Source organism: Dendronephthya gigantea, unplaced genomic scaffold (genome assembly GCF_004324835.1).
Source record: "Dendronephthya gigantea isolate DGI-Jeju-01 unplaced genomic scaffold, DenGig_1.0 000156F, whole genome shotgun sequence".
Taxonomy (NCBI): domain Eukaryota; kingdom Metazoa; phylum Cnidaria; class Anthozoa; order Malacalcyonacea; family Nephtheidae; genus Dendronephthya; species Dendronephthya gigantea.
Genome location: NW_021163166.1, coordinates 93,132 through 98,606, shown reverse-complemented (window position 1 = coordinate 98,606; position 5,475 = coordinate 93,132).

The following is a 5,475-nucleotide window of genomic DNA, read 5'->3' as shown; positions in this document are numbered from 1 at the left end:
ATACCATCACAGGGGGATCGACTTTCCGTGACTGGTTGCAAAGAAAGACCACCTTGAAGTTATTCCAAAATCATTGAAATGGTGGTAAAGATTTAGGGTGTTCTTAAAGTTTTTGTACTGTCCTGCACAACCATCTGAAAAATATTCTATGTCATTAACATGAGGAAGCTTGCTCTTCAAATATTTGACAACCTCTGCTTGCACTTGATAAACAAAAGGAGTGTCATGTTCCATGTCATTGGATATCACACATAGCGTTTATTTTATATTTTGACATAGGTTATTGGAACCATATTGTAGTTCTTATATAGTTATAAGTTAATTTGTAACAATTGTCTAAATTAAACAAACTAGAGAAAAAAATAGGACGTTATGTGTATATGGGCTAAGGGGGAACATAATGAGTAATTTGTTGAGTAGTTAATTGCGAATTGAGGGGCGTAGAAATAGAAATAAAATTAACCAGATGGGGTAGTTTGGAAATTGTTGGATAACCGCCAGCCATGTGGTATGTTTGAATTAAATTTTTTTAAAAAGGGTTTTGTTTGTGTATGGTAGAGTTCTTCAAGAAACTATGTAGTTGCGTTTGTAGTAATAGGTTGTGTAGCTTTATTGGTGGTGTTTAAATTAAGGTTATGTAAGGAGGTAGGTAGAAAAGTAAAACAGAAGACAAGAAAGGCAAGCGTGCGAATCAATATCCCCGTACGCGGCGTTTCATCCTTTTGCGGACTCGTCAGCGGGGAGCAGGGTTGGCTTTGTGTAAAAGAACCATGAAGATAAGAAGTGAGTAAAAGTGGTGTGTGTTTACGGGAAAATCATAAGGGATCAATGTTGCGTGAAAGTGTATTCGTAAAGGGTAAAATAGAAAATTTAAACTGTGTGTCTTACCAAAGTTGTTGTTGTATTTCGATAAACCAACGCGATGAGCTATCTTAATGATAAAAGTTGTTGCGAAACCGTGTGGAATTTTATCAAAATTCGTGTAAAAAATTGCTTAACAGCAGAGCTTGTATCCGTTCAAGAAGCTTGATTGAAAAGGGGTCAGGGATTACACGTGTGTGCATAAAATGCGTTAGTATGTTACGTCACTGGGATCAGGTGTCAAAGTATGCGTGGGAGGAAGTAGGGTTTACGTGTCAATTATGGTTGTGCGTGGACATCGAGGTTTAATTGTGTTTTGTTCGTACGTTGTACTTCATGTAGTATGGTTGGTTATTATTGTTCAAGTTTCATTTTATCACCGTAGTCATGAGTTAAGTACAAGTATGGTCGAGTTGTTTTGGACTTTGGCGAGGAATTACAATGCAATATCGTCATCTGTGGGTAGTAAAATACCCCGGGTCCTAAAAACTTTCGTGGGTCGATATTCGGCGATGTGTCAACCGTGAGGGTTTCAATCGTGACCAGGGTGATCAATTTGAGCTAGTCAAGGTTTTTAAATAAGGTTTGTATGTATTTAGAAGTTTTATAATTAGTTTGTAAACCGTGCATATAATTGTGAGTGTAAGGTTGTAGTTATATAGATATCATTGGTTATTGTATATATACAACATATGGACTGTACATTATATTACATAAGGATAATTGGACGTGACCATGTTTCCCGTGACCATGTTCATGTGGTTTGATTTGAAGTGTATTTAATCCGTGTGGTTGAACATTTAGGTTCTGTTCGGGCAACTGGTCACATTTATGGCTTAATTCTGCTAAGGACAAGTATTTTTGTAAAAAAATTATTCTATACTTATGTCAGCAGGATGCCCAGGATGCCAGATTTGATGTGACTGGTTAAGGTCATGTAGTTTTGTTGTTTTCACAGGAGAGTGCCACAGGGTTTGTTTGTCATGTGTTGGTTCTTGCATGTTCTCACTTGTAACCCAGTGTGTCCCGGTAAGTTCTTTGGTTTGTTATATCCACTCTGGTGTTTTCAAGGTGGTATTCAGACACAATCTTAATTGGGAGTGGTTAAAATTTTTTTGTATCTCTGTGTTCAGGGTGGTGTGGAGGTTTCTGGCTGGTTTAGGTTAGGTTTGGGGTTGATGGGAGGCTTGGGGAATTTGGGTTATGGGATGTTATTATGTTTGGTTAGTGTTGTGTCTGGTATTAAGTTTTGCTGTGATAAGTGTGTCTCTCAGGTTAGTATTACGTTGGTAGGCTACAATTGGAGGTTCTTGCCATAGACTCCTCAGTGTGGGGTCATTCTCCAATATGTTCCAGTGTTTTCGTAGGATGTTTGCAATGTATTTTGTGTTTGTGTTGTATGGAATGGGGAAAATTAGGCGGCTTGTGTTTTTTTGGTTTTGTTTCCTATTGAGTAGGTCTGTTTGTGTGTATTGTAGGGCTTTGTTGAAGTTAGTGGTGATGGTGTCATGGTCATATCCGCGAAGGATCAGTGCAATAAGGAGGTGGTTTAGTCGTTGTTGTAATTTGTTGTTTTCTGTAATAATGCGTCTGTATCGTAGTGCCTGACTGTAGATGACTGCATTCTTGCATGTGGTGGGGTGAAATGAGCTTTTGTGTAGTAGAAGGGTTTTGTCGGTTGGTTTAATGTACAGGTCTGATTCCAGTTTGTTGTCTTTGTTTTTGTAGATAGTTGTGTCAAGGAAGTTGACACATTTCTCAGAAAAGGAGAAGTCAAATTTGATGGTAGGATGGAAATTGTTGATGTATTTAAGGAATTTTTCCAGTTTGTCAGTGCTATGTGTCCAGATTGCAAATATGTCATCTATTACTCTTATCCATTCAATAGGTATAAGATTTTCAGGAGCTTGTTGGAGGAGCTCCGGTTCAAGTGCTGCCATAAATATGTTTGCATAGGTAGGTGCCATTGGTGATCCCATAGCAGTGCCGTGAATTTGAAGGAAGTGTTCGTTGTTAAAAGCAAAGGCGTTCTTCTTAAGTACAAGGGATAGGATGTCATGAACTATTTTCTTCATTTGGAAACTGTACATTGGGCAAGCATTTGACCATTAAATCAGCGTGGTTATCCATTTCAAAATATTTGACATCATAACCAAAGCATGGTTATATTGTTTAATTTTTGCACATGAGCGCCAAAAATGCTGGAAACTTTACATTGGACAAGCATTTGACCATTAAAAAACCGTGGTTATCCATTTCAAAATATTTGACATCATAACCAAAGCATGGTTATATTGTTTAATGTTTGTATATGAGCGCCAAACCGGCATGCAGGAAACTTTACATAGGACAAGCATTGGACCATTAAAACAGCGTGGTTATCAATTTCAAAAAATTTGACATTATAAGCAAAGCGTGGTTATATTGTTTAATGTTTGTTATGAACGCCAAACATGCTGGAAACTTAACATAGGACAAGCATTTGACCAATAAAAAAGCGTGGTTATCGATGTCAAAATATTTGACATCATAACTGAAGCATGGTTATATTGTTTAATTAATGTTTGTTATGAACGCCAAACATGCTGGAAAGTTACATAGGACAAGCATTTGACCATTAAAACAGCGTAGTTATCCATTTCAAAAAATTTGACATCATAACCAAAGCATGGTTATATTGTTTAATGTTTGTTATGAACGCCAAACATGCTGGAAACTTTATATAGGCCAAGCATTTGACCATTAAAACAGCGCTGTGGTTATCGATGTCAAAATATTTGACATCATAACTAAAGCATGGTTATATTGTTTAAAGCTTGTATATATATGAGCACCAAACATGCTGGAAACTTTATTAAAAAAGCGTAGCTATCCATTTCAAAAAATTTGACATCATAACTAAAGCTTGGTTATATTGCTTAATGTTTGTATATAAGCGCCACACATGGTGGAAACTTTACATTGGACAAGCATTTGACCATTATAAAACAGCGTGGTTATCCATTTCAAAAAATTTGACATCATAACCAAAGCATGGTTATATTGTTTAATGTTTGTTATGAACGCCAAACATGCTGGAAACTTTATATAGAACAAGCATTTGACCATTTAAACAGCGTGGTTATCGATGTCAAAATATTTGACATCATAACTAAAGCATAGTTATATTGTTTAATGTTTGTTATGAACGCCAAACATGCTGGAAACTTTACATTGGACAAGCATTTGATCATTAAAACAGCGTGGTTATCCATTTCAAAATATTTGACATCATAACCAAAGCATGGTTATATATTGTTTATTGTTTGTATACGAGCGCCAAATTGGCATGCTGCATGGAAACTATATATAGGACAAGCATTTGGCCATTAAAACAGCGTGATTATCAATTTCAAAAAAATGACATCATAACCAAAGCATGGCTATATTGTTTAATTATAATGTTTGTTATGAACGCCAAACATGCTGGAAACTTTATATAGGACAAGCATTTGACCATTAAAACAGCGTGGTTATCGATGCCAAAATATTTGTCATCATAACTAAAGCATGGTTATATTGTTTAATGTTTGTATATGAGCGCCAAACATGCTGGAAACTTTACATTGGACATAGCCTCCTCCGCAAGCAACTCTTATGTATTTATTTTAGATATATTAGGCATGGGTTAGCTGTGTCATGGAAGGCGAGGAAAAAAGTGGGAGAGATGCCTGCCATAAATCGACACAAGAATTTTCACTGCGCATACCAGCTCGCGGATGCTAATTTTACAAAAATACGACAAAATCATACTGTGTGTAGGCGGGAGTGGAAAGGAGTGAAGGCATATTGCTACAAATTTGCGTAAAATTTTGTGGTTTTCAAAGAACGAATAAAAGTGTTCTGTTATTGTAACATGATAATCCGTAAAGTATGTAGTCTCTAGAATATAATTTGATTCTTTTGATATCGATTTTATCCATATAAAAATATTATTTCGCATGTCAAGTTTTGTCAACATCACGACATGGCTGTGCATAATGGGCGAAATCAAGCAAATGTTATCCGGAAAATATCTGTGTTTACCTGTTTTACCTGTGTTTGACCCATTAAACACGCAAGGTTTTAACGCACACTGTGAAGACGAAGGAATATAAGTTATAATTCAAGCAAATAGTTCTCGGGAAGCTGCAATAAATGTGGGATTGATGTTCGTCGAATCACTCGAATGTATTGCTAGATCATAGATGTATGCCTCCTTCTCATGTGTTAATACATTGCATGCAAGACCCAAATCTTGTTTGTTTATACTCTAAATTATGGGGATACAGTTTAGGTGCTATCGCCTGTATTCAAAAAGCTCACTCACACTCATACTCATCGAGTGTGACATATAAATTTCGTTAATGCTGATCAATGAGAAAGTTTTTTCTGAATAGATGGAAAGATATAAGGTAAATCACTGAAAATCAAGCCCCTGTTCGGCTGGAAATACCGCCATTGAAACGTTATGAGAAGATTAAGATCGCCCACTCAATGAGTTTGAGTGTGAGTGAGCTTTTAGAATACAGGCATATGTCTTGATTAAATACATTAAATACTGTCAAAAATATTTGCATAATAAAGTCCTACTAA